This window comes from Chenopodium album, chromosome 7 (genome assembly GCF_948465745.1).
Source record: "Chenopodium album chromosome 7, dcCheAlbu1.1, whole genome shotgun sequence".
Classification (NCBI taxonomy): domain Eukaryota; kingdom Viridiplantae; phylum Streptophyta; class Magnoliopsida; order Caryophyllales; family Amaranthaceae; genus Chenopodium; species Chenopodium album.
In genome coordinates, this window is record NC_137840.1 from 54,741,448 (window position 1) to 54,754,945 (window position 13,498).

The following is a 13,498-nucleotide window of genomic DNA, read 5'->3' on the forward strand; positions in this document are numbered from 1 at the left end:
GAGAAAGAGACCACGAAGCCGCCTTAACTAGGGGTGTTCAAAAATATCCGGTCCGAAATATCCGATCCGAAAATCCGATGACCTGATCCAAAATTTTGGATATCCGATCCGGTTTTTAAGGTTTCAGATATTTCGGATAGGATATCCGAAAAAAAATTTGGATTTTCGGATCGGATACGGATCGAATTTTGTCCGAAAATTTTAACTACCCGATCCGAAAACCCGACTATCCGATCCGAATATCCGACTATCCGATCCGAAAATCCGGATATCCGATCCGAAAATTCGGATATCTGAAAATTTTGGATCGGATTCGGATCGCAATTTCTCCGATCTAAGAATTTCATATATCCGAATTTTCGGATCGGGTCGAATCGGATATCCGAAATTGAACAGCCCTAGCCTTAACGAACGAACCGCAGAGGCAAGCTGAACTAGCTAATTATGAGATTTGAGATATTAGATTGATATTTGAGAAGATGAAGAGGAGAGAGAAAGAGAGATAGGCAGATAGATGAGAAAGGAAGAAATTGTCAGAGGCGGTGGGGGGGGGGGGGTTCAGGGAATGATTATTAATTAGGGTTATAGTTGATTTGGACCTTGGGCCTTTGGGGAGTATTTTTTAAGTAATCAAGCAATTTTTCACCCAAAAAGTAATACGTAACAATAAGTGTTTTTTTCGGATTCGGATCGGATATCCAAAATCTAAAATTCCTATATCCGATATCCGAAATTTTCGGATCGGATATCCAATCCGAAAATATTTTTGGATCGGTTATTGTAGACACCCATTTGTGTCTCCCCAAAACCAAAACCAGTGATGAGTACCTTTCACGTCGAATCATAATCGAATGAAGCGAAAGTGTGGAAAGTCTAGTGTTGCGGATAGTTTTAATTTCTTTTCTCTTCCCTCTGTTTTTGAAAACTTATTTTAAGAAAATAGCCAATCAAGTTTGGTTGGTCCATGATAAGGATCCAATAATGGTGTAGTTGGATGGGGTTTGAAAAGACATTTCCAACGATATATTATAAGCCCAATTCCGATGAATATCGAGGAAGTTATGGCCAAAATACTAAACTGGGCCCGATTTGGTTTTTATATGCGGCCCAATGATCTAGAGGAGGGCCTATTATTAATTATCATTCCTAAAGCTATTAGGATTGATTATAGTATTTTATAATACTCTAGGAGGTTCTTTTAAATCCTAATGGAGTTAGGATTGATAATTATGTTTTAAAGAGTTTGAAATTGAATAAAACTACTCCTTTTAAGAATCCTTGTTTGGTACGAAGTGGAATATATTCAGATTTTATTTTCGTGCCTCATATTTATCCAAATTTTATATGGTTGGATAGATCTTGAAATTATCTTTCCAATGATATATTATAATATTAAGTCCGAGTTATAACGAAAAAGATATGAATGAGACATGAAACTTTATCCAAAACTGACACCCTTCCACTATTTTGGCCATATCTTTTTATCTACAAAATATTTTAATCTGATTCTAATTGGGTTGGAAAGTAGACTTTAAGAGCTTTCCAACGACATATTATATGGATTATTTGGACTTTCGGATTAAAAGATATGATAAAAACAAAAACGCATGAATTTCTGAAATCAGCGCCTGGAACCAGGCCTGGCGCCTGGCGCCAACCATTAGCGCCTGGTGCTAGCCATTGGCGCCTAGCGCCAATAAGCTGGTGCTGGCGCCAGCTCTGTTTTAGGTGCGCCAATCTTGTTTTACGTGCGCCAAGTGCTCTGTTTTGATATTTTATCTTTTTGGCTGATTTCTCTATAAATAACGTATTAAAAACTCCGTTTTCATTCTCCAATTCTCACGAATTCTCACCTACAATCAGTTTTCATTCACAATCATTAATTCTCTAATTCTCTCTTAATCATTCAATTAATTCTCATCAAGTTTTCTTGATTATTTCACCTTTCTTTCTTTCTTTTCTCGAACCTTGATTTTCAAATACAAAATTCCGCATTCGCAAGATCTAGAAACACCTAGCCATATTCGAAGTTGCCTTCACCCTAGACGTGAAAGGTTTAATTTCTGAGGGTTTGGTCCCAAATCTCTCTTTCAATTATTTAATTTAATTGTTTGTTTATTATTTTCCTTGAAGTTACTAACGTGTGTATTTTGTTATTAGAAAGAGGTACGAAGCATCAAAGTAAGTGCTTTAATGGTTTTAATTGATGTTATGATGTAGACATCATGTTTACATTGTTCTTATGATATTCCTAGTATCATGTCTAGGGTAATTTTAATATTAAATATGATTGTTACGATGCTTCCTATGTTCTTCCTAATATTTATGATTATTAGTATCATGTTAGGGTTAAAGATTTGATTTTTATTGCTTAGTGACATGCTAGGGTTTGTTATTAATCTTGTTAGTATCATGCCTAGGATCTTGCTATTATTATGCTTTAATATTAACATGAACATGATTATGATTATAATTGTTATAATTTATGATGATTATGAATATTATTATTATTATTATTATTATTATTTTGATGATGATGATTATTTTATTTATGATTATTATTGTCTTGATTATGATTATAATTTTATAATGATGATTATTATTATTATTGTTATGATTATTATTTATGATGATTAATTTATTATGTTGCTTGATATTTATTGTTATTGCTTGATCACGCCTTTATGCATGTTTAAAGGGAATTTTATACTTGTAATCACGCTTAATAAGATAATTAATAATCTTGTTTAGGGTTAATTATGATTATAATTCAAGTGATCGCCAATAATAGATTTATCTGTGCATTAATATTCAACCAACATAGATTAAACAGGTTTAGGGTTAATCTATTGATTGCATGTTAATCAGAAAGCGCACATGAATACGATCAGAATAAAGTAGAGGCCTATTATTAGGGCAGGTTCAATCTCTTTTAGGTTGGATTTGTACCTTCATCCCCGAACCCTTATTTGGTTCTAGACCTTATGGAGTTGACGATCTCTTGGATCGTTAAGGGGTGTAACCTTCATCCTATGAACGGTTTACAAGTTCCTAAAACTTGTTGGCGACTCTTTTGCTCTATCTTCTTCCCTTTTGGACGCCACCGTACTTTAATGTATGATCACAGTGGGGTTCAAGCTAGGGTTTAACGCTGAAATCTATTCCCTACAGTTATCCTAAATTTTCGGATCGGATGCGGATTAGATCTTCGGATTTTCAGATTTTCGAATAGTTTTGCTCAGCCCTACCTATTGAGGTATCTTCGAGGCACTATGGATTGGGGTTTGCATTATGTTAGTTTTCTTGCTGTTTTAGAAGGATATTGTGATACAAATTGGGTGTTTGACAATGATGAGGTAAGTTCCACCAGTGGATATGTGTTTCACTTTATGTAGAGCAGCTATGTCTTGGAAGTCTTCAAAACATACTTGTACTGCCCGGTCAACTATGGAGTCTGAGTTCATTGCTTTGGACTTGGCTGGACAAGAGGTGGAGTGGTTAAGAAACTTATTATAAGATATTCCATCATGGAGGCAACCTGCTCCAACTTATTCTGTACATCATGATTCACAGGCTGCTATTTGCGTTGCCAAAAACAGTGCTTACAATGGCAAAAAGAGGCACATTCATGTGAGACATGAGTATGGGAGGACTTAGATAATAAGTGGTGTTATTACTATGGAATATGTAAAATCTGATAGGAATCTAGAAGATCCATTAACTAAAGGACTAAATAGTAGACTTGTCCTTGATATGTCAAGGGGAATGGGGCTAAAGCACTTTAGTTGAGGAATTCTTGGTGGATACCCAATCTTGTTCACACAAGGATTCATGTGGACTAACGAAGCCATGGAAAGACTCATAATTGTACACTTCCCATTCCTATGACTTGGGTGAGGTTAAGCTTTTAGCTTTTAATGAATTCATAGCCTAGGATTTGGGTGGTTCTAATGAGACGGACTTGATGAATTCACTGCTTTGATAATGTGAGGTTGAGCAAAGGCTTTTGATAATTTAATATCCCAGGGTCTGGGTGGTCTATGTGATAGACTTGATCAAATCACCTACATGGGTGTGAAGATTTGGTCACCTTCTATGAAAGACATGGGCAATATTTCTAAAGCACTCATGAGCATTCTAAGTTCGATAGCCAATATTGGTGGTTGTTTTATTTATCCCGGAATTCACAATTTTAAGGTAAAATATGTGTTATTAGGATCTAACTTCTGAGTTGAGTAAGTTTCAGATTCGTTCACTCGCTCACACTCACTCAACAAAGAAGTTACCTAATTTTCACTATGTATTGGTTTAATTGAAAGATGCCAGTACATAAGTGTCAAACCTATTGAAATGCTCAGAACATGTGTTTTGTTTTTTAAATCACCTTCGTTCGAATTTGTGGGGGATTATTGGAAATAATGCTAAGGAAGTTCTTTATTTTGGAGGAAAACTCTTTGTCCCACACTGGTTGGATAAGGAAGGTTTTACTTGGTTTAAATATGTGTGTTGATACTTTGATGTTTGAAGTGCTTTCCCTATTGTTGTGGGCTAGAAAGGGGCATCCCCACGCGCGCACCGCCACCGCCGTCCGGACGGTTCGGTTCTTGTTCGTGGCACGTACGCGGTGTGGTGGGTGTGCCTACCTTTTTGGGCCAAGTTGTAACTGACGTTCCAGCTTTTATGAGATTGTTTAGTTACGAAGACCGCAACGACGCTTGACTTGGTTTTGTAACTATCGCTGATTTTTCTCCCACAATTTATTTTGTGGCTTGATTTTCTCTATCAGTTATGGTTTTCTTCATCTTTATAAACAGATCTTTTCGTGGCTTTTGAAACACACATAAACAATTTCTTCTTCCTCCTCTATTCTTCCAGTTTTTCTCTAAGTTAGTTTTGAGCATATTGTGAGTTCATAATCTCTCTTTTTGAGTTCACGTTAAGAGAGATCGATGTGTTAAATCTTTGAGGGGTGACGCCATCTCCGATTGCACCATAGTTAGGGCGAATTTTTCTTATAAGACAGTGTTCAAAACACGTCACAGCTTTATACATACATGAAACAAATTTAGCCCACATTTCAATCCATATATATTTTTTGATTTTACAGTATATTCATCCTATAATAAATATAAAAAAAATACAAGAATTGAATATTACTAAAATTGAAAAAAAAAACGTGGCTCGATTGATAGCCTGACACTACATAATCTTGCGTGCCGCACATGAATTTTGTTATAATTTTGAATATGCTACGTGTTTAATGCAAAATTTTAAGATTGAAACTGAAAACAATGAATACGCAACAAACCTAATGACGAGGTATTCCAAACGGCTTCTTGTGAGCCGCTTAAACGGTGTCTCGCAGGGGTAAGTTGATTTTTTTATGCGGGATTTGAATTTGTCCATGTAGATTCAATGGAAGGAGATATAATTTCAATCATTTTTAAAATAAGGTTCGAATCTCTCATTAGGCTGTCAAATAATACTATTGGAGGTTCGTTGCTACAAAAAACATTTCCAGTGATACAAAATACACAGTACTTATAAAAATCCTTAATTAGTGGTATCTAATATACTCTTAATAATTGTGGTCCAATTCTTTTTGAAACCATGTTTGACAAAAAAGGTGGACCCACCCCACCTTTTTTTTCACTCTTTCTATTTGTCTCTTTGTAACACCCCGTATTTTCAAACCACTGTTTTATGTGCATTTCAATCTATTAAATATAATTTCTTATTAAAATATCAATTTCTAAATTTAAATGTTAATTACTATTTTGATTAAAGGGTCATCCAAGCTTTTGATATCCTAATATTTTGATAAAACGATTCAACGTTATTGTATAAAAGGTTTCATATTTGAGTTTTAATAATTTTAACTATATTTAACATGTCTGAATTGATATTAGCTTTAAAGGGTGATTCCTTAAGCTTGAGCGTCAATTCAGTAAGTGTTACTAAATTATATGTAATGTTAATATTTAACCTATCGCGATTGATACGGTCATATGGGTCATCATGGGTGATTCCTTGACTGAAGTGCTGATTTGATAGGTATAAAATGATTCTATGAATTTAAAGACGTTTTACATTCAATCGTATCAATATCGATAAATAAAGTTGTATTGGGTGATTCTGTTAACTCATTTGTCAAATTGATATTATTTATAAACTATTCTTTTTTTTTTGTATTTATAAAACTCATTATAATGCCCTTTTATTATCTAGGTCATTATATATAAATAATATTATTGGTTTCACTTTTCTTATTTATTTTATGTCGCTTTTCTGTGAATAAGAACTTTATATATTTTTGTGTCATGATTTAAATTATTGTTTTTGTAATTGTTATTTACTTTCAATAATGAAAATTATTATATCTTTTTAAAATGCGTTTTCAACTCATCTCTCGTTACATTCCTTTCCTAGTCTAGTTTCAAGCTAACTAGAATTTATTTATGAGTCGGGTTTTGCCTTACAACTTTCATGACTAAATAGATTAAGATAGGCTTGTTTAATAGCTTCCTTACTCCCATTCCTAAGCCTCAATTAATTATTTTGTCAAGCCCAAAAGAGAAGCCTTGAATCCTAGCTTTGTATGACCTTTTTGTGAGCTTCTTTATTTTGAGCCATTCTTGGCTGTTTTCCACAACATCTTTAAGTGATTAGAAGCTTCTCATTTTACCCTAAGTAACCCCTCATATTCACCCTCATTACACATTAATTAAACCTATCTAAGTTGCTGCCAAACTCCTCCACTTCTCCTTCCCTTTTACGTGTACATTATATGCTAGCTTCATCAGTTTTTCGTCACCAAGAAAAATGTTGCATATACTCTCCTCTCTCTTCATCCTTTTCACGAGTTTCAAAGGCAAGTCATGGGGGAAATCTAAGCCTAATTTTCTACTTAAGAAAACTCCAATTCGTGGTCAAATTCCTCCTCTTTCGAAGTGTCAAAACCGAAGAACTTTAAGGGTTTTCAAGGGGCTACTTGTGCGTGGGTTTAGGGGCTAAGTTCATGGCTTTCCTCACCTTGTACTAGTCCATAATTTGGTCACGCTTCAAGAGGTAACTACCCTTTCTTCCCTTAGATTAGAAATGCTAGGTTTTAGGGTTGAATTGATAGGTAGAAATCATGTTAAGGTTAGATTGATTTGTTGATTTTCGTTCTTGATATGTATGTCAGATTTTTGTGTACAATTAAGGTGATTTTAGGTATTTGAATCATGTTTTTCATGCCTGAATTATCTTAGAATCAATCCCTAATAGATGTATGATATTTTCTTATGATTATATTAGGTTTTGTGATGACTTTTGGGTACTTAAAATCTGATTATATAGTCTTATTATGTGCATATAAGATTGCAGTTTTTGCGGTGATTATTGGTCATGAATGAGCCATGAATTCAATTATTTTATTTTATATTATTGGAGAAGGTTTTTTACGATCGATTTGATATATTATGGTAAAAATTCGGAGGTGTTTAAGGCCTCCAAATGACTGATTTTGTGAGAGAAGTTGTGCTGCCAACGTGAATTAATTAGGAGGTGATGTTAGATAGAGTTTATGAGCATGTAAATATCTTATTTTTGTGACCAATTGAATATATCTTCTAGATTATCATGTTAGGATTATATAGGAGTTTGTATCTTAGACAAATTATGTGTGTTGAGGCAAAATTCTATCTTTTATAAGCATCTACTTTCGAATTAGTGTGCTGTGTAATGACAGCTTGTGTTTCACTTGTTCCTAGAGCTCTCAATTCGGGTAAACGGGTCGGGTAAGAACTAACTCGGGTAGGGTCAACTCGGGTTAGTGTCGTAACCTATGCGGGTCGAGTTCGGGTTGGATCATGCTTGAGTCGGGTCACGTCGGGTCTTACATCTTATTGGGTTTGGGTCGGTTTAGGTCGGGTTAAGAATAGGTCGAACGGGTTACATTCGGGTCTGGTAAATAATAAGTTGGGTTTAATTCGGGTTTTTACAGGTTAAAACAGATTAGGGTCATTCTTGGGTTCGAGTCGGGTTCGGTTCAAGTCAATAATTTGCGGGTTAGAATCAGGTCGGGTCATTCTCAGGTTTGAGTTAGGTTCTGTTCAAGTCAATAAGTTGCAAGTCATAATTAGATCGGGTCATTTCCAAGTTGGGTCATTCTAGGATTCAAGTTGGGTTCAGTTCAAGTCAATAATTTGCAGGTTATAATCAGGTCAGATCATTTCCAAGTCGGGTCATTCTCGGGTTCAAGTTGGCAAGTCAATAATTTACGGGTTATATTCAGGTCGGGTCATTCCAAGTCACTCGGGTTTAATTTTTGGGTTATAATCAGGTCGGTCCTTTCCAAGTCTTGTCATTCTCGGAATAATTTGCAGGTTATAATAATCAAGTCGGATCATTTAAAAGTCGGGTCGTGTTTGAATTCGGGTATCAAAATATTGGGTTAATCTGGGTTTAAGGTAGATATTAGGTCGGGTTATATCGAGTTCGGTTACATTTTTTGGGTCGATTTGTTAACAGTTTATGCATGTAATGATGTTCACATTTAATCATCATCAATTTCTTCATTTATTTTAAGAGAAATAATTTTAGAGAAGTTTAGATAAGATATATATACATTAGAAGTTCATATTATTTCCAGCAAAATTCGGGTCGGGTCAATAACAAGTCGGGTTGAATTTAGGTCGGGTCAATAACACGTCAGGTTGATTTCAGGTCGGGTTTGTAACAGGTCGGGTTGAATTTCGAGTCGGGTTAGTAACAGGTCAGGTAAAATTCGGGTTTTGACAGGTTAAAACAGGTTTGGGTCAATTTCGGTTCAGGTCGGGTTCGGTTCAGGTCAATAATTTAAGGGTTACATTCGGGTCGGGTCATCTCCAGATCGGTTTATGTTCGGGTTTGGTTCTTAAATACTTGGGTCTAGATTTGGTTTCAGGTCGGGTTCGGGTCACCATTTTTCGGGTTCAGACAGGTCGGTTAATGATCGGGTTTGGGTCAGTATTTCGGATCGGGTCAGCTTTTGACAGCTCTACCTGTTCCTAGGCTTTGAATAATTACTTGTGTTGATTTTATTGCCTAAATTGAATTAGTATCATGTTAGGCTATCACCTAATTAATTTGGCATGATTCTAAGCAAGTTTAATTTGTTTTAATGGTCCAAAACTAAGAATATGAGCTGCTGCCCTCCACTGCGAAAGGTGTGTGATTAGAGAGTTTTTATGATATGTTTTGCCTAACATATAATCCTAATTTATGGTTTACATGACCTATTAAGTTTTAAGAGTGTGTACTATAATGGGCCGAGCTTAGTTTCATGTTTAAGGTGGGTTTTTGGGTGAATGGGTGTCGTTGGTGTTGTTGTAATTTAGTGTAGGGGCTGTTGTATGTATGATTTATCCGGGCATGTTTTCTCTTGAATTTTAAGTCCAAAATGGTTTTATATGATGCCTATTGAGTATATGTATGTCCCTAATTTTTATTTCGCATTTGAAGTATGTTTGATTGGGTTTTTATGATGATATTTGGACTCGTATCTTGCTTCCCTATTTTGGTTGTTTTATGAAATTGTAGTTTGGATTTTTGGTTTTATCAAATGAATTTATGGAATTTTTATTATAACTATTATATATTAGTTGAAATTATATTTTAAATAAGTGATGTGTGAATCCTCGAGTATTATAAATCCCTAAGGTAAAATATTTTGATGTGTGTTTGAATATGTGTGAGTTGTAATTGTATTATCGACGTCGTAATGCTTTAGAGGAGAATAACACTGTCTTTAACATTATTTCGCCAAGATTTGTGAATGCAGTTAATTGTTGATTTCTGATAATTAATTATATTCCCGAACTCAGACAATACCTCTGTGGTTTATTAAGTTGAAATGTGTTTTGAAATGGAATTATGATTGAATTTAAGAAATATGATTTTCTTATGCAATTTAAATTGAGTGTAAGACCATTTGGGCTTCTCTGCAAATTTCTGAGTGAAATATATTATATTAAGTAGTTTAAGTAATTTTTGAATTGTGTGTGGGGCCATAGTCGGGTGTGAGGCCGAGTTGCTTCCCGATGGTTAATGAACATGCTAACTACCTAGATTTCGAGTCTTAGGTAGCTCAACCTGGGTTAATTGTTGTCGTCCGGGGTGTGTAAGACCTTATAGGCATCTACCTATAACCGGGAGTTGGCCAATCTTAGACACGGTCTCTGCGAGATGACTAGGGGTTCGTCCTGATAAACCTTAGGAAGTGGATTGCGAGGCCACTAGCATTCCCTCCATGTCAATTCTGCTGTTTTGAATGTTTTGAGTTTGAAATATTGAAACTATGAAATTATTACTTATTTTGAAGCTTATATAAATTATGAATAAAATTAAGTGTTTTAATATAAATTTCTTATTTTAAGTTTATTGCGAAATATTTTTTAGTTTTATGGTTTGATGGTTTAAGTGATTTCATTTGAGTTTACAAGTTGTTTGTGATTGTGGTTTCTTTTATTAATTTAAGTCTAAAATCTTTTATTTCTGATTTGAGGGAAAACTGCTAGTTGCTCCCCACTGATTGTGAAACGTTATTACAATTTGCAATATCTATTTGTTTATTTGATCTATGTGACGATGGGTTGGGAATTGAGAGTTTAGAAACCAACCTTTGAGCTTTTATGCCTGTGTTGTTAGTTGATTGTTTAAGTACTTTGAAATTGGTTTAAGTTTGATTTCAATTTGGTCGATAAGGGTTGTTCTGCCCTTGGCTTTTGAATATAATGGATTTGTCTATGTTTATGTTCTTTTGTTTATTTCTATTTCATCTCTTAGTTCGCGCTTAAGTTAAATAACTTAATTTGGATGTTTGAACGACTTAAATTTAACTTTTAGACTTAGGTAAAGCTTGACTTTTCCAATCAAAGTTAAGTAGCCTCCAGTTCAGGCGTAATTTCGCTAACGCTTTTAGTTCTAAAAGAACGAGGTGTTACACTCTTCCTTTCTCCATGTTCCTTGTACATTTTGTACAATATATTATGTGTGAGACATCCTTATTTTGTCTCACAACACTACAACAATACTTCCTTCGAAATGAAAACAAATTATCGCTGTAGGAGTGTAGGGAATAAATTTCAAGCGTTAATCCCCTTGCTTGAACCCCACTGTGATCATACACCGAAGTACGGTGGCGTCCAAAAGGGAAGAAGATAGAGCAAAAGAGTCGCCAACAAGTTTTAGGAACTTGTAAACCGTTTACAGGGTGAAGGTTACACCCCTTAACGATCCAAGAGATCGTCAACTCCATAAGGTCTTGAACCAAATAAGGGTTCGGGGATGAAGGTACAAATCCAACCTAAAAGAGATTGAACCTGCCCTAATAATAGGCCTCTACTTTATTCAGATCGTATCCATGTGCGCTTTTTGACTAACATGCAATCAATAGGATTAACCCTAAACCTGTTTATCTATGTTGGTTGAATATAGTGCACAAATAAACTATTATTGGCGATCACTTGAATTATAATCAAATTAACCCTAAACAAGATTATTAATTATCTTATTAAGCGCGATTACAAGTACCAATTCCCTTTAAACATGCAATAAAAGGCGTGATCAAACAATAAACAATAAATATCATCAAACAACATAATAATAATAAAAATAACAATTATGATCATCAAAACAAAATTATAACAATAATCATCATAATAATAATAATCATCATCATAAAATTATAAAAATAAATTATAATTAAAATAATCATTATAATAATCATTATAATAATCATAATTGTAATAATCATGTTAAAGCATAATAATAGCAAGATCCTTGGCATGATACTAACAAGATTAATAACAAACCCTAGCATGTCACTAAGCAATAAAAATCAAATCTTTAACCCTAACATGATACTAACAATCATAAATATTAGGAAGAACATAGGAAGCATCGTAACAATCATATTTGATATTAAAATTACCCTAGACATGATACTAGGAATATCATAATAACAATCTAGGCATGAACTCTATATCATAACATCAATAAAATCCATTAAAGTACTTACTTTGATGCCTCGTACCTCTTTCTAATAACAAAATACACACGTTAAATTAGTAACTTCAAGGAAAATACTAAACAAACAATTAAATTAAATAATTGAAATAGAGATTTGGGACCAAACCCTCAGAAATCAAACCTTTCACGTCTAGGGCGAAGGCAACTTCGAATATGACTAGGTGTTTCTAGATCTTGCGAATGCGGAACTTTGTATGTAAAAAGCAAGTTTAGAAAAAGAGAGAGAGAAAGAGAGATGGTGAATGATTAAAGAGAATGAGAGAGAATTGAAAACTGGTTGTAGGTGAATGAAAACGGAGTTTTATGACGTTATTTATAGAGAAAATCAGCCAAAAAGATAAAATTAACAAAACAGAGTCCTGGCGCACAGAAAAACGAACCAGCGCCAACGCTGGCTGTTGGCGCCAGGCGCTACAGCTGGCGTTTGGCGCTGATTTCAGAAATTCACGCGTTTTCTAAAATCAGATAAAAATTACCGTACAGGAGGATAAAATCGTATTTTCCTAAAAAATGCTCTTTGATTTTAATTAAAACTCTGAAAAGTCAACAAAAGTCAATTTATCAATGCTAATTGAATTAGGAATAAAAGAACCTTCTAGAAGAATCTAGAAGACTAAAACTATTCCTAATTGCATTAGGAATGATAAATCCATATTAGGCCCTCCCCTAGATCATTGGGCCACATATAAGGCTCAAACCGGGCCCATTTCAGTAAATTGGCCATAACTTTCTCAATATTCATCGGAATTGGGCTTATAATATATCGTTGGAAAGCTCCTGTCAAGCCCCATCCAACTACACTACTATTGGACCCATATCATGGACCAACCAAACTGGATTGACTGTTTTCTTAAAATAAGTTTTCAAAAACAGAGAGAAGAGAAAAGAAATTAAAACTATCCGCAATACTAAACCTTCCACACTTTCACTTCATTCGATTATGATTCGACGCGAAAGGTACTCATCACTGGGTTTGGTTTTGGGGAGACACAAATGGGTGTCTACAAGGAGTTTATAGGTACTATATGCGGAAAAAGATGAATCATATTCATAAGCACCTAATCCAAGATCGTATGCATAACACACAAGACACATAATCATACCTTTGAAGCTTGAATTCCACGAAGCTATTCAACTGGCAAATTAAGGAGAGAATAGAGCCCCAAGCGTTGCTCCTCTACTTAGTCTACGAGATTCGAACGAGCCGTCCACCAATACTAGATTGGTTGAGTGAATGGGAAAACCACGATCACCACCTTTAATGGACAACCAATCACCGCACGAACCACCGACCCCGGCGCCAAGGAGGAGAAGAGAGCCCGTGAGAGAGAGTATGAGAGGGGTTGGTTTTGTGTTTGCTAACTCGGGTTTGATCTTACGGATCACTTAATTGCATTTCCAAACCCTAAACACCTATTCTATATATAATCCCTATTACAATAAT